At 41.9% G+C, this 24,945-nt stretch overlaps 1 long non-coding RNA gene across 1 annotated transcript in view; it reads left to right on the forward strand.

Annotated features, from left to right (window-relative positions):
• The first annotated feature begins 17,094 nt into the window (after window positions 1-17,094).
• The window catches only part of LOC133252648 (uncharacterized), a 279,302-nt gene continuing 271,451 nt past the window's right edge, over window positions 17,095-24,945 (forward strand). The window contains exon 1 of the long non-coding RNA XR_009738022.1: window positions 17,095-17,185. This is a non-coding gene — a long non-coding RNA (uncharacterized LOC133252648). The remainder of the gene's footprint in view (window positions 17,186-24,945) is intronic.

Consider the following 24,945-nt stretch of genomic DNA (forward strand, 5'->3'; position numbering starts at 1 on the left):
GGTCGGGTCCCTAGCCTGCTCACTGCCCCTAGGAGTTGGTCATGTGCCCTCTACTGTCTCAGAGAGAAAGGCCTGGACCAGCAGACCTGGGGTCCCCAGCATTGCCCTGAGAACTGGCCTTCCTCAGGCTCTGGACAGCCCAGTCCAGCCTGTCTGTTCTGGGCACATATGCCAACAGCTGTTGACTGCTTTAATCTTGCTGGTAGGGAAGAAGCAAGTGTTAGGAGGGATTTAGAGACTCTTAGTTTCCACCCCACCCTCTCTGTGACGCAGAGGATGATTATGTGGCCTTAAATCTGTAGATAAGCAGAAGGTGGCAGAGTTGATTGCTAATAAAAGTGTCTGCCAACCGTGCCCTTAGGAAGTGAGCAGTGTCGGTGTGCTGAGATGGCATCAACTGAATTTGCTATAGAATGTAGAAGCCTGTGTCTTGACACTTTACTGTTGAAGTTGCAGCCTCTGTCCTATAAACCCACCATGAACAGGGACAGAAATGACAATAGAATGCTTAAAAAGTGGACTTCCTGACAAGTGTTTCCTCTCAGCATTTACCTTTTGTTTAGATCATCAGTTCAGTTCAGTCGCTCAGTCGTGTCCGACTCTTTGCAACCCCACGAACCACAGCACACCAGACCTCCCTGTCCATCACCAACTCCTGGAGTCCACCCAAACCCATGTCCACTAAGTCGGTGATGCCATCCAACCATCTCATCCTCTGTTGTTCCCTTCTCCTCCTGCCCTCAATCTTTCCTAGCATGAGGGTCTTTTCCAATGAGTCAGCTCTTTGCATCAGGTGGCCAAAATATTGGAGTTTCAGCTTTAACATCAGTCCTTCCAATGAACACCCAGGACTGATCTCCTGTAGGATGGACTGGTTGGATCTCCTTATAGTCCAAGGGACTCTCAAGAGTCTTCTCCAACACCACAGTTCAAAAGCATCAATTCTTCAGTGCTCAGCTTTCCTTATAGTCCAACTCTCACATCCGTACATGACCACTGGAAAAATCATAGCCTTGACTAGATGGACCTTTGTTGACAAAGTAATGTCTCTGCTTTTTAATACGCTGTCTAGGTTGGTCATAACTTTCCTTCCAAGGATAAGCGTCTTTTAATTTCATGGCTGCAGTCACCCTCTGCAGTGATTTTGGAGCCCCAAAATAAAGTCATCCACTGTTTCCACTGTTTCCCTATCTATTTCCCATGAAGTGATGGGACCAGATGCCATGATCTTCGTTTTCTGAATGTTGAGCTTTAAGCCAACTTTTTCACTCTCCTCTTTCACTTTCATCAAGAGGCTCTTTATGGAAAATCTCAAATGATCTCCTTCCCATCCAGTCACATGATCACACTTTTTTCCCCCTACATGTATTCCTCCTGCAGCACTGCTCTAAAGTCTAGTCTGATCTTTGAGTCCCTCTCAGCTTTTCTCTCTCTCTTTGTGTCTCTCTGTTTTTTTCTTTTTTTCTGTCTCTGACTCTCCCTCCCTTCTTTTAAAGAATAAGGACATTTTGTAAGGTAGAATGTTCTTAAGGTCTTGCAGCCCTGCCCAGCTGCTGTATCAAGTAACGAGACTTCCTTCCATGAAAAAGTCTTCATCACTCTTCAAGACATCACTTAAGAAAAAAATTCTCCTGCTCTGTGTAAGACAGTGTGCTAGATGCTGGAGATAGAAACTTGATAGAGACAGAGTTGCAGCCCTCAAGTTGTTCTTGGTTTGTAGGTGATACAAATACATATACAAGCACAACAAATAAGTGAGTGAAAAATACAGGGGTAGCAGTGAAGAGGAAGGGATTAGTTTCAAGCAAGAATTTGTTGCTGAATTCAATTTATTAATATTTTGAATAGCTAATATATGTTCCTGACAAAATATTTGAAAGGTACAAAGATGCATTTCAGTAGAAAATTTCTTTCTCCCCCAACTCGAACTTCTAGCTATTATTGAGTATACCTCTGAGGTTTTGATTACCCTTCCAGAAATATTCTAAACGTATACAAGCAAAACCCTGTCTCCATCTATATCATCTGAATAGCTCTTTATTATTAACACAAATTATAGTAGGCAATTCACTTTGCTTCCCTCGTGGCTCAGCTGATAAAGAATCTGCCTGCAATGCGGGAGACCTGGGTTGGAAAGATCCCCTGAAGAAGGGAAAGTCTACCCACTCCGTATTCTGGCCTGGAGAATTCCATGAACTATATAGTCCATGGGGTCGCAAAGAGTAGGACATGACTGAGCGACTTCCACTTTCACTTTGCGATTTTCCAATTAACCATATATCTTAGAGGTGTTTTCATATCTGAACATAAATATCTGCCTCATCTTGAAGGTAGCCACTTAGTAGTTTGATAGTAACAGATTTCAGGTTGTTTTCTATCTTGGTTCTTATAAACAATGATACAGCTAATAACCTAGTACCCACACTATTTTACATGTGTTAGGATGTATGAAAGATAAATTGTTAGATGTGGAGCTGTTACCTCAAAGACCATATATTTGTAATTTTGATTGATGGTGTCAGATTTCCTTTATGAAAGCTTTACTAATTGACAGCTCATCAGTGTATGAAAGTGTATTATCACACTCCTTGTGCTCTGCCATTTTATAGATGAAAGATGATGCATGAGTTAATTTTACTTTATATTTCTCTTATTGTGAATACAACTGAGCATCTTTTCATGTGATTAAGAGCTGCTGTATCTTTCTCTATTTTTCACTGAGTTTTTGGTATTTTCTTACTGATTCATTGGAGAGCTTTCTATATTATGAAAATAGACCTATTGCCTGGGATATGAATTACAAATACTTTTCCTGTTATCCTTTGGTGAAATTCTTTTCCATGTAAGATATTTATTTTATGACTTCTCAGTGTTATGTCATATTAAAATGTCTTTGCCTCTCTGCCATTCTTAAAAAATTTACTTGTTACAGTTTCATTTTTCATGCAAGGATTTGATCCATCAGGAATTAATTTTGATGTTCACAGTGAAGTAGAGACCCAGCTTTAGTTTCTGGGATTTTATCTGGATGTTCAAATGCATTAATTGAATAATCTTATCTTTTCCTTGTGGATTTGTTGTGTTATTTTTATCATGTAGTTCAGTTCTAACTGTGCTTCAGAGGTGTTGGGACAGGTAACAGTTGCTACAAGGTTTGCACTCGATAGATTAACATCGGCAGATGGTGTTCAGCTTCCAACAGGGCTTAGACTTACAAGCTTCCAATAAAGCCTCAGAGGTCAGGCCTGGCCTCTTGAGTTGCTTAGTGAATTTCCAAGGTTCTCCAGCATACAATATTGATGCTTTTTCTCCAGCACCATCTCTTCTTTAGGCTGTACCATTACAAGAGTTTCCATGTGGTGCTAAAAGTCATCTTTTTCCTTCAGAATGAATTATGCTTTTATAAAAAGTGACAGCATCTCTGTTTTTATATTTTGTTTCCTCTATTGCAATCATGTGCTACTTTTGACCTAAAACTTGAACACTCTCTTGAATTTTTGCATTTAAAAGTTATAGAATTAGTTATGTTTGTAAGGCATCTCAGAGTCAAGCCACAAACAGCACAGCCATGTGGTAGATTGAGGAGTGTTGCCTTAATGGACCACACTTGGGTGACCAATACTCTCACGTGTGTATTGGTGTGAATGTGTGACTTGGATTTTCTCTGATATGTATGTATGCAAGTACAGTGGTAGATGAGCGTCTAAATATGGAGGCACTTCTTAACAAAGAGAACTATCCAGCCAGAGGATGGATTTGTTCTGGAAGCAGTCAGCTCCTCCTCCCTGGATGCATGTCAGCATCTGTAGGGTGTGCAGCAGAGGGAGACCCGAGTGGGTGGAAAGATGGGCTGGCTAATCTTCCAGCCCCCTTCTGCCTTGAGATTCCTAAGATTTTAAGTCTTTGATTGATGTTCCATTTGTCTAGAATTTTCCACTGCCTTTCTCCTCTCTACGTCCTTGGTCTTCAAAAATCAGCTCAAATTTCACCTTCTCAGAGACCATTCTCTCACATCCCTCTGTTTTCTCAGAATGGGTGAGCTGCCTCTTCTCAGTGTTCTCATTTAAGATAACACATACCACTAGCTTACAATATGAAGCACTTCTTTTCATGAAAAGTGATTTTCCCATTATAAAAGTCATGTAAGTGCATTAAAGAAAAATTTAAAAATAGAAAATAGAATGCTAATATATTTAACAGAATACTAATATACATTAATAGCCAGCATGCTGAGACACTTTATTATGATAATGTTTACAACAATCTGTCACATAGGTTCTATAATTATTCCTATTTTGCAGATGAGTAAACTGAAGCACAGAGAAGTTATGTGACTTACCAAGGCTACACAGATAGGAAATGGTGGGGCTGGGCTCTGCCCCAGACTAAGTAAACATCATGCTATAAAATAGCATGTACATGGAAATCATCTGTAATCTCACTATCAAAAGACTACCATGCTTGCTTTGACAGCATACATACTAAAAAAAAAAGACTATCACTATCAATCTTTTAACTTGTCTCCTTCATTTGATTATGCTGCTGTGCTATGCTTAGTCACTCAGTCATGTGTGACTTTTTGTGACCCCGTGGACTGTAGCCCACCAGGCTGTTCTGTCCTTGGGGATTCTCTAGGCAAGAGTACTGGAGTGGGTTACCATGCCCTCCTCTAGGGGATCTTCCTAACCCAGGGATTGAACCCAGGTCTCCCACATTGCAGGCAGATTCTTTCACTGTCTGAACCACCAGGGAAGCCCAAGAATACTGGAGTGGGTAGCTATTCCTTCTCCAGGGAACTTCCTGACCCAGGAATCAAACTGGGGTCTCCTGCATTGCAGGTGGATTCTTTACCAGCTGAGCTACCATATATATATTTGATATATATATATAGCACAATCGTGGTCATATTAGATATAAAATTATGTTTTTTCTGCCTTTTTCATTTGGCATTTTAACATAAGTATTTTCAGTATTTAAAAAAAGCACTGTAAGCATTATTTTAAATGGCTAAAAAATATTCCATATTGTGGGTGTGCCCTCCATAACATAGCCAAGTATCTTTTACTTTACTGAAATAGATATTTTTTAATATTCTACTATTTTAACTAATGATGTGGTAAAAGTATATCTATTTAAAAGGTTATTGGTTTGTTTGTTTTGGTATTCTAGGTTATTACTTAGGGTAGTTTTGCCAGATGTTTTAGGCCATTCTCTCTTCATTTTGAGTCTTCCTGTGGGCCATTCCCACTGTTTCTTCCATTTCAGTTCAGTTCAGTTCAGTCGCTCAGTCGTGTCTGACTCTTTGCGACCCCATGAGTCACAGCATGCCAGGCCTCCCTGTCCATTGCCAACTCCCGGATTCACTCAGACTCACGTCCATCGAGTCAGTGATGCCATCCAACCATCTCATCCTCTGTCGTCCCCTTCTCCTCCTGCCCCCAATCCCTCCCAGCATCAGAGTCTTTTCCAATGACTCAACTCTTCGCATGAGGTGGCCAAAGTACTGGATTTTCAGCTTTAGCATCATTCCTTCCAAAGAAATCCCAGGGCTGATCTCCTTCAGAATGGATTGGTTGGATCTCCTTGCAGTCCAAGGGACTCTCAAGAGTCTTCTCCAACACCACAGTTCAAAAGCATCAAGTCTTCGGTGCTCAGCTTTCTTCACAGTCCAACTCTCACATCCATACATGACCACAGGAAAAACCATAGCCTTGACTAGACAAACCTTTGTTGGCAAAGTAATGTCTCTGCTTTTGAATATGCTATCTAGGTTGGTCATAACTTTCCTTCCAAGGAGTAAGCGTCTTTTAATTTCATGGCTGCAGTCACCATCTGCAGTGATTTGTTAGATATATATACACACACACATATTGAAAAGCTATTCAAGATCTCTGTCTTAGTCCTCACAAATGCATGTGAATCTAGGATTATCTCAAAAGGAAGTGTTAAAAAATATCTATTACTCTATATTACATGGCTCCAAGCCCTAGTTTGAAGGGAAAGAAAACTAGTAAGCTCTGAGACCCAGTGGCTGGGAACCTTTACTGGGAATCCCATTTCCCTGGTAACAGATTGACAGGCAGCATGGTACAATTGGAAGAGTGTTGGGATTCAAGCAGACTTGAGTTTACATTCTGGTTTCTAAGTTTTAGGCAAACTTCTTAACACCTTTTTGTCTCAGTTTTCTCCCCTGTAAAATAGGTTGCTGGAGGATTTCCTGTGAATATAAAAAGAGAAAGTTGTTAGTTCCTCAGTTGTGTCCGGATCTTTGCGATCCCATGGATTGTAGCCCGCCAGACTCCTCTGTTCACATGATTCTCTAGGTAAGAATACTGGAGTGAGTTGCCGCTCCCTTCTCCAGGGGATCTTTCCAACCCAGGCATCCAACCTGGGTCTCCTGAATTGAAGGCAGATTCTTTACCATTTGAGCCTAAAAAGAGAATGCCCCTCTATTTTCAATTGGCCTGCCTCTGCCCAAATCAAGGCCTAATATACTTGTCAAAAGAGAGTTGTCTCTCCCTCATCCAGCCACTTCCTATTCCAACTCTTGATTATATACTTATAACACACAAATATATTCATTTTTAGCACCTGTAGAGTTTCTCAGCCTAGAAATAATGGTCATATTTGCAACTCACCATTACAATGAATTCTTTATGTGAAGGCAGTGCTGACTAATAGAACTTTCTATGTTAGAAATAATCTTATGACTTAAAACATGACTATAAACAGGAACAGAATTTTAAATTTTATTTAATTTAAATGATCACAAGTGACTAGTGGCTACCATGTTGGGCAGTGTTAAGATACTGTCTGTGTCTGAATCAAGCTCTTTTAAATTTGTAGAGCTGCAAAGAACAATGAAGACACTAACCTCATGGTTGTAGGAGTTTGACCTCATAAACTGGCCTACCACTTCCCAGCCTGAAAGGGAATGATACAGAGGGAAAGTAATTTTGAGAGGAATGAATGGAGCCAGGGGATGGGGTGGAGAAGTGTGAGTAGGTAGAGGGCAGGCTTGAGTGTGGGGACATGACAGAAGGGATTCAGATGGCTTGGGATGAGAGTAGTATTCAAAGGGAGAAACTGAGGCAAATGGAAAGAACAACAAGCTAGCCGAATACATTTTTAGCAAATTCATGCAGACTTAGTCCTAAAAGGCAGAGAGAGAAAAGGCAAGAAGTTTAGGATTTAGTTGGAAAGCTTTTTTTCTTGAAGATCTTTGAGGTCCCTGCCAGAATATGACTAAGACTGTAATTGTTCAGTAGAAAGTTGAGGTGAAGATATGGATAATTAGTACCTGAGCCCAAACTAAGAAATTAAAAAAAACAATCTCCCCAACTTATAAAAAAGAAAAAAAAGTTTTTATTTATTAAGGTCTCTGCTAAGCCTGACAACTTTCTTCCAATAGTTGAACAATTGAGATTTTGCTGACCTCCTCCTCTTTAACTTTACCTGTCTTGTCATAGGTGAATAGTGGAATGAATGAGAACAGTTGTTGATTGCAAAGTGTCTTAGTCAGTTGACTTTCTTCCTACCCAAATTAAAGTTGTCTGTGAGTTTGGAGAAAGAAAGAATGAGTGATGGGGAGAAGAGAAGACTGTAACTAAACTTTCTTTTTGTCAATGTCTTGTAATCAGACTTAAATCTGGAGGGTACACCCCACTTTCCCAGAGCATATCTGTCCTCTTTAATTTTTCTTTTAAAGAGAAGCAGCAGTTCAGAGATGTGGATTTTCTACCTGGTGTTACTCAGTGATTGGCCAGGAGACCTGGATCTGGACTCTGGAACTCATCTATCTGCCACTCTGGGCGGCGTCCTCTCCTTTGTAATTTAGCGGCAGGTCATGCAGCCCCTAGCAACGTCTCTCACTCAGAAAAACCTCGCTTTGATATCTGAAGTCCGTTTATTGCTTCTACTAAACATACATAGACAGTCTTTCAACGTGGTTCTTTTTGTTCTTTTTGCTCCAGCTGATCCAGTAGATCTTGACATCTGTTATGCTATTTTGGAAGTGGATGCAACCAGTTCATCGTAAAATATGAGCATTCGTACTGTGCACAGGCATTGTGTTACTTTCAGGCTGGGAGTGACCCAGTGGTCATCTAGTTCGACTGCTCACATTAGAGATTAGGAAGCTGAGGTGTCAGATAAAACAGGCCACTTATCCAGGCTCTTATAGATAGTGAGCAAGTTAGTACATGCCTGATTCTAGAACCCTATTTTTGGGGGGGGCTTTGCATTATAGTTTATTATAGGATATTGAGTATAGTTCCCTGTGCTGTACAGTAGGACTTTGTTGTTTACTCATTCTCTGTATAAACATCTGCTAATCCCAAACTCCCATTCCTTCCCGCCCCCCCCCCCCACCCCGGCAACAACAAATCTCCTCTCTATGTCTGTGGGTCTGTTTCTGTTTTGTAGGCAGGTACATTTGTGTCATATTTTAGATTCCACTTTTAAGTGATGTCATGTGATCTTTATCTTTGTCTGACTTACTTCGCTTAGTATGATAATCTCAGGGTTCATCTATGTTGCTGCAGATGGCATTATTTCACTCTTTTTATGGCTGAGTAGTATTCCACTGTATATATATCACATGTGATATATATATCATATCTTCATTATCCATTCATCTCCTGATGGACATTTAGTTGTTGTAAATAGTGCTGCTATATATCTTTTCAAATTGTAAATTTGTCTGGATATATACCCAGGAGTGGAATTGCTGGATCATATGGAGAAGGAAATTGCAACCCACTCCAGTGTTCTTGCCTGGAGAATCCCAGGGACGGCAGAGCCTGGTGGGCTGCCGCCTATGGGGTTGCACAGAGTTGGACACGACTGAAGATACTTAGCAGCAGCAGCATGGTAATTCTAGTTTTAGTTTTTTAAGGAACCTCCATACTGTTTTCCACAGTGGCCATACCAGTTTACACTCCCAACAACAGTGTAGAAGGGCAGACCCCTGTTTCATACCAGGGCCTTTCCAGCATCACTGCAGCATGTAGCTTCACTTTGAGATTGTGTTCACGTGGAACAAGCAAGTTATAGATCTGGAAAGAGTGTTTTTGGATAATTTCTGTATCAGATCCTGGCAGTTAACAAATCAGTTATCCAAAGTAATTGCCTTCAGTGATCTAACTCCATGGAAAAATTCTCACTCTTCCATTTTGTTTTGAGTCACAGTTGTATTTCCACATATCTTCCAAACACAGTCTGTTCCCTTCTGCACAAATCAGAATGTTGCTTAATTTCCATGGCAGAGTAGACCCAGTTGACCTTTACAAAGTTGAGCCTTGACTTCCCTGGTGACCCAGTGGTTAAGACGCCACACTTCCACTGAATGGGGCCCTGGTCAGGGAACTAAGATCTCGCATGCTGTGCAGGGCAGCCAGAACCTAAACAACAACAAAAACTAAGCCTTGTATAATTTGACTTTGCATCTTGTTCCCTTTGGCTTTCCAGGCTTCTCTCTGGTCTATGTCTCTATGTCACCCTGAGAAAAGGGATTCCCTCTGACCAGATCTTCTCCAGAAGAGCAGAAATGAGGGTTGCAGACTGCATTTGACACAGAGGAAGCAATTGCAGAAAATTCTTGCACCCAAAAGATTTTTTTTTTCCCATCTCAAAATTTGCATTCAGAAACTCTACGGAGGGAGGGAAATCTGCCTGAGAATATGGAACATCTGTTCTGATGCTGGTATTACTGTGATGACTAGGGGCTCCCTAAAGTAGGGGTGATGGGAGCCAGATGATGCTACTGAGGAGATTTGCCGATTTAAAAAGTGGCATCTGTGAAAACCTAGTAAGAATACGAGGAATGTGCTTGAACAGATGGTATGTGAAGAATATTGGAGTAGAACGATTTTCTGAAAACCTTTAAGGATTAATAAATGTGGCAAAGGAAAGGGATTACAAGTGATTAATAATGGCTCAATTATATTATTCACATTGTCTGTGTAGTTTTACTCCAAACCTTTTTTTGGGGGGGAGGAAGACAGATCATTAGTCATCAGTCATGGCAGAATCGCATAGTGTAGGTAAGTACTTTCTGTGCAGCTTTCTAAACTATTGTATCTCTGATTGTAAAGGTTATTCATATAACTGGAAGAGAAGAGTTAGACCTTAAGTGATGAACATGTTTGTGTGAGTTACACTCACTGAAAAGCAGAGATATTAGATGTAAACTGCTATGTTTGTGGTCATATTCTCAAGTTGTTGTAGATTAAACTTTAAGGCATTGCAGCTAATTTTCAAGAACTCCACGAGAAAAGTCAGTATTCTGGACTTCAGACAAGTTGGAACAGGATTAGGAAGGTATTGCCAAAAGTGTCACAGAATAAATAAAAATAATTATAGTGGACATAGGAACTATTTGTATCTAACTCTGTGCTTGGTGCTGCTAAAGGGCTTGTGATTAATAAGTAGCTTAGTCTTTCAGCAAAGATAATGATTTTCCTTGCCCTCATAATTTCACTCTTGATTATTTTTAAATTAATTTGGCAAAAATCAATTTTAGCTCCTGCTATATGGGGACATCACAAACTATGACTAAGCAAAGTCAATTTGAGACTTTATTGCGTGCAGCTTTTACAAATTCCTTCAGCTGCATATAACTGAAAGCATGCTAAGTAGGGGGCTGTATATGCAGGCAATGTTTTTCTCCTGGCAGAAGATGCCTGAAGCCCTGGAAGTCCAAGGCTGGTAGAGACTAAGTGTGTCATCCAGGATGCAGGCTCCTTCTGATTATTTTAGGAAGTTGTATCATTTGGTCCTACATGCAGATTTGTTTTCCCATCCGTTTTTCTAGATGAGTAGGTCTTGCTGTGCTCTCTATTTCCATTGTCCATGTTCTCTCATGAATATGTGTTCAACACATTAACATGCTCCTGATACTCTAAGCTATTCAGAAAGAAATCTATCTTTTACATTTCATTGCTTTAAAAAAGATACTAGGTCAATATTTTAAAAATCAACAATGCAGAAATGTACAAAGAAGAAAATAAAATCCATCTCATATTCTAACAAACTCATCAACTCTTAACAAGCACTCATCAACAAACACTCATCCAGAAATCATTGTATCTCTGCGTATTTATATATGCCTATACAATGGCATCAAAAAAGCAAGAGAGTTCCAGAAAAACATCTATTTCTGCTTAATTGACTATACCAAAGCCTTTGACTGTGTGGATCACAATAAACTGTGGAAAATTCTGAAACAAATGGGAATACCAGACCACCTGACCTGCCTCTTGAGAAATCTGTATGCAGTTCAGGAAGCAACAGTTAGAACTGGACATGGAACAACGGACTGGTTCCAAATAGGAAAAGGAGTACATCAAGGGTGTATATTGTCACCCTGCTTATTTAACTTACATGCAGAGTACATCATGAGAAATGCTGGGCTGGAAGAAGCACAAGCCGGAATCAAGATTGCTGGGAGAAGTATCAATAACCTCAGATATGCAGATGACACCACCTTTATGGCAGAAAGTGAAGAGGAACTAAAAAGCCTCTTGATGACAGTGAAATAAGAGAGTGAAAAAGTTGGCTTAAAGCTCAACATTCAGAAAATGAAGATCATGGCATCCAGTCCCATCGCTTCATGGGAAATAGATAGGGAAACAGTAAAAACAGTGGATGACTTTATTTTTGGGGGGCTCCAAAATCACTGCAGATGGTGACTGCAGCCATGAAATTAAAAGACGCTTACTCCTTGGAAGGAAAGTTATGACCAACCTAGATAGTATATTGAAAAGCAGAGATATTGCTTTGCCAACAAAGGTCCATCTAGTCAAGGCTATGGTTTTTCCAGTGGTCATGTATGGATGTGAGAGTTGGACTGTGAAGAAAGCTGAACACCAAAGAATTGATGCTTTTGAACTGTGGTGTTGGAGAAGACTCTTGAGAGTCCCTTGGACTGCAAGGAGATCCAACCAGTCCATTCTGAAGGAGATCAGCCCTGGGATTTCTTTGGAAGGAATGATGCTGAAGCTGAAAATCCAGTACTTTGGCCACCTCATGTGAAGAGTTGACTCATTGGAAAAGACCCTGATGCTGGGAGGGATTGGGGGCAGGAGGAGAAGGGGATGACAGAGGATGAGATGGCTGGATGGCACCACTGACCCAATGGATGTGAGTCTGAGTGAACTCCGGGAGTTGGTGATGGACAGGGAGGCCTGGCATGCTGTGATTCATGGGGTCACAAAGAGTCGGACACGACTGAGTGACTGAACTGAACTGAACTGGTACAGTGGCTCAGACAGAAAGAGTCTGCCCATAATGCAGGAGATCCAGATTTGATGCCCAGTCAGGAAGATCTCTTGGAGGAGGGAATGGCAACCCACTCCAGTATTCTTGCCTGAAGAATTCCATGGACAGAGGAGCCTGGCAGGCTGCAGTGAGGTCACAAAGAGTCAGATACGAATGAGCAACTAACACAAGCATACCCACATTATATGTACATACATACATATATATCCACACATATATAATTGTGTATATAATTTTGCGCATTGTATAATTTCACATACCTATATTTAGATATGTACATGATTTTACATATAGGATATGATAAATGTAACTAACATTCTATAATCTTTATTTAATGTTATGTCATAGTCATTCTTCCATATATAGATCTATTTCTAGATTTACATCATCTTTTTATTGACTCTCTGGTATTCCCTTGTTTGGATGTATTATGCTCATTGTCTAACAAAATGGTAATAGGGTTTCAGCATCATCACAATGCCTAGTTTCTTCTCAAGTTGTATGCCTCTAATCATGTGTATATTAATTATATTATGAAATCTCCTGAAGTGCTTAATTAGACTACACTGAGAAGTACAGTCTAAACTCCCTCATACTATAATCTGAGAGGCAGTAGAGTATGCTGCGGAAATCAAGAGAACTAGTCCCAACTTACATTTACTAGTTGTAAGAACTTCAAGAAATCACATCTCCTATTTTGGACCAGTTTCCATGTCTGTCAATTAATGACACAAGTATAGGTGTCATTCAAGGTGTCATTCATGATTTATTACTTTTATAAGCTGTCTTTTGTTACTATTAAATCGTTTTCAGTTCCATGGATTATAACTCACGTGTAGCTGAGCATAGCTCTTATTAATAGAAAGTACCCAATAAGAATTTGCAGAATGACTGAAAGTGCCAGATTACCAGCATTCTGAATTATCCTCCAAATACACCAAGTTCGTTCCCACATCCTTGCTTTTAGCCAGATGTAAATGGACAAGAATTGTCCAGAATAGTTTCTCTTTCCTTCTGTTATATGGAAACACGTTTTGTGAATCTTGGTAAAAGTATTTTTACCGTGCATGGCCTGTGTCTTTCACTTTCTTTATGCTTCTTTTTTTAATTTTTTGGTTCTTCAGTGTTTTTCATTTTCATGTGGTTAAATTTATCAGTTATTTTTATGGCTATCATTTTTATGTCTGCTTAAGAAGCCCTTCCATATCATAAGGTCACCAACTCATATTTGTATATTTTCTTTTGTGACTTTCAGAGTTTTGGCTTTTACCTCAAGTTTTAAATTTACTTGAGATTCATTTATTTAAAGATTTGGTCTGAGGTAAAGACATAGTTTCATCTTCTCTCTCTGTGAATAAGCAGCTATGGCAGCATTATTTATCAAATACTATACTATTCCCCAAGTCATTTTCTGTGTTCCTTCTGGCATGCATCAAGTTACTATAGCTGTATAGATCTGTGTCTGGGATTGTTATTCTGTCCAATGCAGAGTTCGTCTATTTCTGAGACAATCCCACACTATTTTCACTGCTATTGCTATCAAACTTCATGAGACATTTTGATGTATGTGGAGCATGTTCTTTTGCTTCTTCAGGAGTGTATTTTCCATTCTTGGGCCTGTGAATTTCCATATGAATTTCAGAATACGCTTTTCAAGCTAAAAAAAAAAATTCTGCCAGAGGCTTATATTAGAAACAAATTGATTTAATATATCAATTTGAGAGAATTGCTTTTGAGGCTACCTAACATATATCTCTACATTAAGTTAGGTCTTCTTTAATGTCTTTCACTAAAGTTTAAAATTTTTCTCCTTAAAGATTTAAGCATCTTTCATTAGATTTATTCCTAAGTAGATTAGATTTTTCTGCTCAAAATGATATCTCTGGTACTTTTAAAAGTCTGTCAAGATGTTCTGTGAAGTGCTTGCCTTTAAAAAATGGAACTTAATTTTCCTATTAGGTGTGAAATGGACTTAGAGACTTTCTGCTAATGAAACAATAAAGCAGAACTAATTTAGAGACTAATTCATAAGAGGTACTGCGGCTTCCTCCTTGTCTTTTCTCAGATCACCTTCTGTGCAGGAAGGCAGCTGCCATGTCCTGAGGATACTAAGTAGTCTCATAGAGAGGTCCATCTGGAAAGAACTGAGGCGTGCTAATACACAGCCTCCATCCATGTGAGTGGGCCATCTTGGAAATGAATCCTTTAGCCCCAGCCAAGGATTAGATGACTAAAGCCCCACCAACATGTGACTGCAGTCTCTTGAGAGAGACCCTTCGCCAGAACCATGCAGATGAGTGACTTCCGGATTCCTAACCCTCAGATATAGTTGTTGTTCAGTTGCTAAGTTGTGTCTGTCTCTTTGTGACCTCACGGACTGTAGCATGCCAGGCTCCTTTGTCCTCCACTATCTCCTGGACTTCGCTCAAATTCATGTCCATTGACTTCGTGGTGCTATCTCACCATCTCATCCTCTGTTGCTCTTTTCTCCTTTGCTTCAATCTTTTGCAGCTTCAGAGTCTTTTTCAGTGAGTTGACTCTTCACATCAGGTGGCTAAAACATTGGAACTTCAGTTTCAGCATCAGTCTTTCCAATGAATATTCAGGGTTCATTTCCTTTAGGATTGACTGGTTTGATCTCCTTGCAATCCAAGAGACTCTCAAGAGTCTTCTCTAGAACTACAACTCAAAAGCATCAATTCTTCAGCACTCAGCCTTCTTAATGGTCCAACTCTCACATTTGCACTTGACTATTGGAGAAGCCATAGCTTTGACTATATGGGCCTCTAATAAAGTGGTGCTCTGCTTTTTAATATGCTGTCATAGCTTTTCTTCCAAGGAGCAAGTGTCTTTTAATTTCATGGCTGCAGTCATTGTCCACAGTGATTTTGGAGCCCAGGAAAAGAAAATCTGTCTCTGTTTCCACTTTTCCCCCATCTATTTGCCATGAAGTAATGCAGTTGAATGCCATGATCTTAGTTTTTTGAATGTTGAATTTTAAGCCAGCTTGTTCACTTTCCTCTTTCACCCTCATCAAGAGGCTCTTTAGCTCCCCTTAACTTTCTGCCATTAGCATGGTATCATCTGCATATCTGAGGTTATGGATATTTCGTCCAGCATTCTTGATTGCACCTTGTGATTCATCCAGCTTGGGATTTTGCATAACCTACTCTGCTGCTGCTGCTAAGTCGCTTCCGTGTGTCCGACTCCGTGCGACCCCATAGACAGCAGCCCACCAGGCTCTCCCGTCCCTGGGATTCTCCAGGGAAGAACACTGGAGTGGGTGATGTACTCTACATAGAAGTTAAATAAGCAGGGTGACAATATACAGCCTTGACATACTCCTTTCCCAATTTTGAACCCTTTCCCACTTTTGAACCCTCTGTTATTCCATGTAAGGTTCTAAATGTTGCTTCTTGACATGTATACATGTTTCTCAGGAGACAGGTGAGGTGGACTGTATTCCCATCCCTTTAAGAATTTTCCATAGTTTATTGTGATCCATACTGTCAAAGGCTTTAGTGTAGTCAGCAAAGCATCAGATATGCTGCTACTGCTACTGCTGCTAAGTCACTTCAGTCGTGTCTGACTCTGTGTGACCCCATAGACGGCAGCCCACTAGGCTTCCCCGTCCCTGGGATTCTCCAGGCAAGAACACTGGAGTGGGTTGCCATTTCCTTCTCTAGTGCATGAAAGTGAAAAGTGACAGTGAAGTCGCTCAGTCGTGTCTGACTCTTAGAGACCCCATGGACTGCAGCCTACCATGCTCCTCTGTCCATGGGATTTTCCAGGCAAGAGTACTGGAGTGGGGTGCCATTGCCTTCTCCGATCAGATAATAAGTGATAGTAAATGTTAGTTGTTTTAAGCACTAAAATTTGGGATACTTTGTTTCAGAATAATATATTTCAAAACTAATAGAGGTTTTGAAAGCATTTATTTTTGTTGCTGCTGGAGAGAGAGACATGGAATTTATTTTTTTACATTATTCTTATAGCTAGCTACCTTGCTAAGCTCTCTTACTGCTGTTAATAATAATAAATTCTTTACAAACTCTATTGAACTTAGTGTAGACAGTCATCTTACATTCACTTAATGGCAGCTTTATTTCTTTCCTTCCAATCCTTATTCATTTTTCTTCTCAACGCATTTGGCTTAGTCTTTAGTATGATGTTGACTAGAAACGATGATAGGGGTATGTCTTTCCTGATCCTCATTTTAAGGGGATTTTGTGATACTATTCTACTTGTGAATGTTGCTTCCTAGACTTCTGACAGATATAGCCTTATTGGGTTAAAGGAGTTCTCGCTTATCCCTAGGTACTTCCCTTAACACACAAATGCGCATGCACACACACACACACACACACACACACACTTGTGCTGGTATATCTGAAGTTTACAGTCCTTGCATGGAACTGATGAACCACAAGTCAAAAATATTCGAAATGCTGTTGGATATTGCCAAATCACCCTCTAAAAACATTGCATTAATATAAAAACCCACCCACAGTATATGTAAGTATCTGTTTCCATGTTTCCCCAACCTCTTTTTTCTCCAGTGAAGTTTCCCATTTTCTTAATAATAAAACTAACTAGTTACATAGTAGTTACTATGTCCAGGAACTGTTCTAAGGCTTTGTTTATAGTACTCATCTAATCCTCACAACAATCCTTTGAGGTAGGTGTTACTTTTATCTCCGGATGAGCAGCTGTGGCACAGATTCAGCAACTTGCCCAATTTCATACCAGTGAGTGATTCAGTGTCAGGATTCGAACACAGGCAGTCTGGCTCCCAAGTTCATGCACTAAAGCATTATGCTTCCCTATCTGTTACAGCTGACAGCTACTGAAACCTTGACGGGTGGTGAGAGCTTTTACAACTCAATCATCACAGCCACTGTCTCAGGTAAGTACTGTTATCATGCTGCTGCTGCTGCTAAGTCACTTCCGTCGTGTCCGACTCTGTGCGACCCCAGAGACGGCAGCCCACCAGGCTCCCCCGTCCCTGGGATTCTCCACGCAAGAACACTGGAGTGGGTTGCCATTTCCTTCTCCAATGCAGGAAAGTGAAAAGTGAAAGGGAAGTCGCTCAGTCGTGTCTGACTCTTTGCGACCCCATGGACTACAGCCTACCAGGCTCCTCCACCCATGGGATTTTCCAGGCAAGCGTACTGGAGTGGGGTGCCATTGCCTTCTCTGACTGTTATCATAGTACGTGGCATATTGAATCGCAGGACACACTTTTGTTCCTGAGTAAAAGCATTGGATTGATGGTGGCTTGGCTTAGTGGTTCATCTTACTATGCCCTTTGACTTCCCAGGAAGTTGTTCCTCTAGGTCAGGGGTCCCTAACTCCCAGGCCACTGGCTGGTTCTGGTCTGTGGCCTGTTAGGAGCTGGGCTGCACAGCAGGAAGTGAGTGCTTGAGTGCTTGCAGACAAGCGAGTGCTTGAGTGCTTTGCAGCAAGCAAAGCTTTATCTGCATTTACAGCCACTCCCTATCACTCACCGTGCCGCACCGCCCCCGCCGCCCCGCCCCTGTGTTGTGTGGAAAAATTGTCTTCTATGAAACCAGTCCCTGGAGCCAAAAAGGTTGGGGATCACTGCTCTAGGACATCGGGATTTGCCCCAAGATTGGAGCTAGACGGAGACATATGGCATGTCTCTTCATTTATTCATTCAACAATATGGCATGATTTGGGGGAAGGCATGTGGTTGCAGTTTGAATTTAGTTGAGTTGAGTATGAGACAGTATGAGACAGTCTGAAAGAGCAAGGGCTTGAGGAAGAGAAAGACCTGGATTTAACCTTCCATTCCACTTACCAGCTAGGGTTTATTAAGCTCTCTGAGCCTTAGATTTTCCCCATCTGTGGAATGGGGACAATGATAGCAACTTCATGGTGGTGTGGTGAAAATTACGTAAGGTAGCACGTGTGAAGGGTCTGACCTAGTGCCTGGTATGTGATACTTGCTCTGCAAGAGTGAATTCCTTTCTTATTTCTCAAGGGTAGCAGAGTATCAGGGCCACAGATCACTACGGCCTTGTAGCAGCTAAAACCTAAAACCCAGTGAATAATCCACATATAAACAATTGAGAACTGATTATGTATGAGCAGATATTTTTACTGATGTATCAAGAAAATGTCTGATAACTTGCTGTGTGCCAGGTATAATTCAAAATACATTGCATAGGTCTAATCTTTAAAATCTTCAACCAGCTCTGTAAGTTGTACTTGATTGTTATTATTCCAATTTTATGGGCAAAGAACTGAGGTGCAAAGAAGTAACCTGCCCTAGGTCACAAAGCTCATAAACAGCAGAGCTGGGGTTCGAACTCAAGCTTTCTGCTGCTGCAGTCTTCCTCACCATGCTGTTCTCCCTGTGGAACAGCTAGAAGACTAATGTCTTACTGAGAAAAGTCGAACTAGCAAATTCACATACTCAGTTTATGTTTGCAAGTCCATTTCTAATGCTGAGTTTTTCTTCAGAGTTTTAAAAAAAAATATTTGTTTGGCTGCATTTGGTCTTAGCTGCAGCGTGTGGGATCTTTGATCTTCATTGCAGCCTGTGAGATCTTTTAGTAGCAGCATACAGGATCTAGTTTCCTGACCAGTGATCAAAACGGGCCCCCTGCATTGTGAGCACAGAGTCTTAGCCACTGGACCACCAGGGAAGTACCTTGATTTAGATTTTGACATCATCCTTTGTTATAGCCAATAGTGTATATTAAAGTTAATTGGAATCTTTACCATTGTGTGTGTTTCATAAAAGATCATCCACCCATCTATCAATTTATCCTTTCATTTATTCATTCAGCAATATTTGTTAGGCCTTTATCAAGGCAGGGCAGAGTTGAAATCAAAAGACCTGGTTCCAAAGTGGGTTTTCCATTTCCCAGCTGTGTAAACTTGTATAGGTCATATAACTACTTGAGCTTCAGCCTCTACAGGTTAACAAAGGAAATAGTACCTACTGCTCTGGTTTATTCTGATGATGAGATGAGATTGTATTGAAAGGGAAAGTGATTTGGAAGCTGTAAAGTGCTGTACAAATGTTATTTGATACAACTATTCCACCAAGAGGAGCTGGTTCCACAAACCATTGCTTACTTAACCTTGCTTTGGGAATAGGAAGTGAATTTAATTGCTTGCTATCCCTTTTCTATTGCTAATCTTAGTCAGAGTCTGAGCGTAGCTGCAACAGAGCATAAGAGAGAAGCTGGTGCCAGACTCCCACTTTGTCTGTGTATAAGCATTAGTATCTCTAAGGGAAAGTGATCGGTTTGCCAGTTAGCAGAGCGTTTCTTCCTTTTTGGTCCAGAATACAAATCGAAACATCATGCTACAAAGTTATTAGCATTTTCTTACACAGAAGAGATGTTAAAAATAAACAGGTGGCTCATGGGAGTTGAGAGAGAAGAGGTGAATTGTACTAAGGGCCGGATGCTGTCCCTCTGCAGAAGACGTCTTCAGACTTCCCAGAGACATTTCAAATAGCGAAGAGCTCCAATTTATTGCAAAGGACACTTTTCTTCCAGAAAACTGTCCCATGTATCAGTGTCTGTTAAAACAGCCAGTTCCTGGAGTGATTGGTTGCATTAGAGTCAACTAATGATAGAGAAGTAAGAGCCTAGTAAATACCAATTCCTAGTTCCACTCTGCAAGGATGCTTATTCTTTAGATCTGACAGCAGACTTGAGAATCTGCATGTTCAAAAACTCCCAGGAAGATGCTAATTCCCAGCTGAATGTGAGAACCAGGGTCTGAAGATGAAGAGGAACATGGCAAATGGAGATGAGTTTTGGGGACCAAGCTGAACGCTGAAATTCGTCTGTCTCAGGTCCTGTTCACCTCTGTAATCCGTTTTCTCCTCCCCCACCTAAAACTTGTTTTCGGAATAGTTTTCTGGACAATTGCAACAATTGCCAGTTTAAATCACTTTAGTCATTGCCTTCTTTGTCAGCCGTTTTATGAGAATATAGGTGAATGGTTTTAGGAGGTTATTTGCATTATCCTTTCAGCTCATACCCCTCAGCCACAGTTGTATGACTAATACTCAGTATCACTGTTTGGGTAATAAAATCTCCATGTTCTACTCCTCCACTTTCTTTATGCTGTGAATGGCATGGATGGCTGCGTCAGGGTGGGCCCAAGTGCAGGGTGAGTGCTCCTGCCCAGTTTGGAGAGAGAAAGACTGTAGATGCCAGAACAATTGAAGTGTCCTGTTCTCAAGAACTTCGGGCGTGGTGAGGCTCAAGAAAAGTCATTGGTTTAGAAATCACTTTTCTAAGAAGCTGCTGAAAGACCAGGCCACAGGCACACCTGGGGCTTGGGGATGAAAGTAGGTTTGCTGGTGATTTGGCTGTTGCAGTTAAACAGAAAACAAAGGATGTCTCTGTGCTCCTATCTTGAAAAATGACTTCTTGATCAATCAGATCTGTCCATTTGAATTCTGGTTTCCAACACAAACTGTGTGACCAAGTTGGAATACGTTGCTTAACCTCTCTGTCTTTTGTTTCCTCAACTGATAAAATGGTTTAACGATGCCCTAATTGCATGGTTGTTTTGAAGTTAAGATAAGACAAGGCCTGTGAGTGTGTACTACATAATAAAAGCTAGTTTCCATCCAATCTGGACCTACTTCCGCCTTCTCAGTTTATACTGAAGTGTGAAGGGGAGGCTGCCGCAAGGTGAGTCAGTCCTGATAGGGAAGTCCGTTAAGCTGCGCCGATGTGTGTCAATGTCCTTTTGTACAGAAGTTAGGGTACAGGTCAGTGCATATAACCTCATAAAGTATGATGTGACAACACAGAGGAGAACTTGGTGATCTGCAGAAGGCACCAAAGGAGGGTGTCAAAATGTGCCTGTTGAAGTGGCCATGAGTTCAGGAGGAGGTCTTGGTGGTATCCCGCCCTGGTCTACCCCAGGATGTATTTCATACTGACCAGTCAGCTGTAAGAAGTTCTCATTAAAATGATGTGATATTGTCATGGGTGAATTCCCACTTGCAATGTCAGAGTCCAAAAGGCAAAGATCCCTGGTTAATATATTTGGAGCTAATCAGGCACGGAGCAGTCCTATTTTATGCTTGTGGCTGAAGATGCAACCAATGGCTAACATCCTGTCGTATGGAGGAAAACCATCTGGACAGGGGTTGACAATGCCTGGGCTCCAGATTTGACTTTCTTGCCTTGGAAGAGGGTCATCCAGATAAGAATAACTGATTGACCCAGAAGGGGCACCAGGAGTTTGGCGCTGAGCACTTGGACACAGCCTTGGTGCTCCTTGAAAAGAATAGAACTTTAGCAAAATGACTGAGGTTTCATACTCTTTAAACACTTTTCAAAGTTCTTTTTCTCAGCTATACCTCCCAACAGCGCTGTGAGGTCAGTTTTTGAAATCTCCGTTTGGCTGTGGAAGGGCCAGGCACTGGACCTTGGGCCGTCTTTTCCATCATGAAACAGGTCCTGTAAGGAATAAGAGTGGGATTTGAATAGCTTTATGATGACACGAAGGCCAGTGGATCCAGGTGTACTGCTACCCTCCCAGTGACATAGATGCAGAGACCTTGCAACAAAGAATAGTGACAAAGAAAAGACAAATATCATTTTACTTATTTATTATTGCTTGGATTTTTCCTCCAAATCCCAATGCTGATTGGAACATGGGTCCTGAGCTCAAAATCTGAGGACCCTCTTTCTTCCCAGATCTGACTTTTGTGGATCATGCCAGACCAGCTGGTAGTATGGGAAAACAGGAGAGAGAGAGAATGAGACCGGGAGACACTGATACCCAGGGCCCAGGCCTGGTCTTCCTAAAGGTCAGCCCCCTACTTTCGCTCCTTGGGTGAGAGGAAAGGAAGATGGCCAGAGCCACAGACCAGCGCGCCCTCACAGGGACCTGGCTGGGGGGTGGGATGGGAGTGGGGGTGGGGGGTGGGCAGGAGTCTTGGCCCTTCCACATGGAGTAGACAGAAGAGAGAGATGCACATTGAGAACTTGACCTTTGCACACACCCACCAGCAAACATGGCCCAGTTAGTATTCTGGACTCAGTCTAACTCACAGAAAGTTTTCTTCTTTTGGGAGAAATTGAGGGATTGTGGGAGAAGAGCAAGTCGAACCCTGGAGGCAAAGTCTTGTAGAGCTCTTCCGAATACCACGCTGTACAGCATAGGTGCTGGTGTATGATGTGCGAAGTAGGGGAGTGGCAGGTAAGGATACTACAGAGAGGAGAGAACCAGGAGTGGAGGCCTACTGGATCATGTTAGAAAAGCCTGGACTCTATCCTGTAGGGTAATGCTACTTAGTGTTGTAGCCCATGGAGATGCAAGTTCTCTGGCCCTATCCCAGACCACTAAATCAGAATCTCAGGGCGGGGCCCAGGAGTCTGTGTTTTAATACTCCCTAGGTGACTTTTATGTTGGCTAAAGTGTGAGAACTATCAGTATAGTTCCTGAGAAGGGAATTGAAGAGTTTCTGGGTTGGGTGGCACAGCGTTGGTAGTCTGGGGGTGGTGACAGGGCCTGCATCTCCTTCATAGGATGAATTCCATCCCTTTAGCTCCTCAGCAGGGGTGTTTTCTCAGCAGCTGTGTGTTCTTTACCTGATAGGCCTGCCTGACTATAGCTGGTGGGCTGTGAAAATAATCTTACTCAAGCAATCAAATGATCTTGCCCACATTCCTCGATTTGCAGAAAGTTCAGTCCATCTCTCTCTTTTGTGTATGTGCTTATTTGCTCAGTCATGTCCGACTCTTTTGAGACCCCATAGATTGTAGACCACCAGGCTCCTCTGTCCATGGGGTTCTCCAGGCAAGAATACTGGAGTGGGGTAGCCATCCCCTCCCTTCTCCAGGGGATCTTCTCGACCCAGGGATCGAACCTGGGTTTCCTGAATTGTAGGTGGATTCTTTTCCATCTGAGCCACCAGGGAAGCCCCAGACATATCCTCATGTTTACCGGTGACCAGAAAGCCAGCTTGCCTGTGTTGTCTTGTAGCCCTGGAGCTACTTGACCTCCCTGTGTCTGGTGGCCTCCCCTCATCATGGCCAGTCTTGGCCTCAGTGATATGGCTGGTGAGTCCCCTGACCCCAGGCATAGCGGTTTTCCAAGTTTGAGGGACTGTGATTTGTACCACATTCAGTTGAGGGGCTGCACCTGGGGTGACCTGGGCTGTCACTATTTCAGCCCTCTAGGTTCCCAGGAGGCCCAGCTGCTTCAGGGGGCATGGCTCACGATCAGGAGTTCACTGCTTAGAGTCACATTTCCCTTCCAATCTCTGCTTTCCTTTAATTCTAGAAGCTGTTTCTCTTCTTTCTCCCCAAGTGATGCCCATCGAAACTCACAGAAGAGGAGACATTTCTTGCAGAAGGAAAAAAAAAAAAAACCTCTACCATCAGTTCAGTTCAGTTGCTCAGTCGTGTCCGACTCTTTGCGAGTCCATGAAACACAGCACGCCAGGCCTCCCTGTCCATCACCAACTCCCGGAGTTCACTCAGACTCACGTCCATCGAGTCGGTGATGCCATCCAGCCATCTCATCCTCTGTCGTCCCCTTCTCCTCCTGCCCCCAATCCCTCCCAGCATGAGTCTTCCAGTGAGTCAATTCTTTGCATGAGGTGGCCAAAGTATGGGAGTTTCAGCTTTAGCATCATTCCTTCCAAAGAAATCCCAGGGCTGATCTCCTTCAGAATGGACTGGTTGGATCTCCTTGCAGTCCAAGGGACTCTCAAGAGTCTTCTCCAACACCACAGTTCAAAAGCATCAATTCTTTGGCGCTCAGCCTTCTTCACAGTCCAACTCTCACATCCATACATGACCACTGGAAAAACCATAGCCTAGACTAGACAGACCTTAGTTGGCAAACTAATGTCTCTGCTTTTGAATATGCTATCTAGGTTGGTCATAACTTTCCTTCCAAGGAGTAAGCCTCTTTTAATTTCATGGCTGCAGTCACCATCTGTAGTGATCTTGGAGCCCAGAAAAATAAAGTCTGACACTGTTTCCACTGTTTCCCCATCTATTTCCCATGAAGTGATGGGACCGGATGCCATGATCTTCATTTTCTGAATGTTGAGCTTTAAGCCAACTTTTTCACTCTCCACTTTCACTTTCATCAAGAGGCTTTTGAGTTCCTCTTCACTTTCTTCCATAAGGGTGGTGTCATCTGCATATCTGAGGTTATTGATATTTCTCCCGGCAATCTTGATTCCAGCTTGTGTTTCTTCCAGTCCAGCGTTTCTCATGATGTACTCTGCTGCTGCTGCTAAGTCGATTCAGTCGTGTCCGACTCTGAGCGACTCCATAGACGTCAGCCCACCAGGCTCCCCCGTCCCTGGGATTCTCCAGGCAAGAACACCGGAGTGTGTTGCCATTTCCCTCTACAACGCATGAAAATGGAAAGTGAAAGGGAAGTTGCTCAGATGTTTTTCTGGAACTCTCTTGCTTTTTCCATGATCCAGCGGATGTTGGCAATTTGATCTCTGGTTCCTCTGACTTTTCTAAAACCATAGTGTATGCACTATAGATTTCCATACTTAGCATGTAAGCCTGTTTGAGTGAGTTTCTGTTACTAGAGAAAAATGAGTCTTAGCCAGGAAGACTAGGTTTGCCATTGAGAAATCACTGCCAGTAGGACAGATGCTGGAGTAGAGGGCAAAGATCTGATGGG

Source organism: Bos javanicus, chromosome 8 (genome assembly GCF_032452875.1).
Source record: "Bos javanicus breed banteng chromosome 8, ARS-OSU_banteng_1.0, whole genome shotgun sequence".
NCBI lineage: Eukaryota > Metazoa > Chordata > Mammalia > Artiodactyla > Bovidae > Bos > Bos javanicus.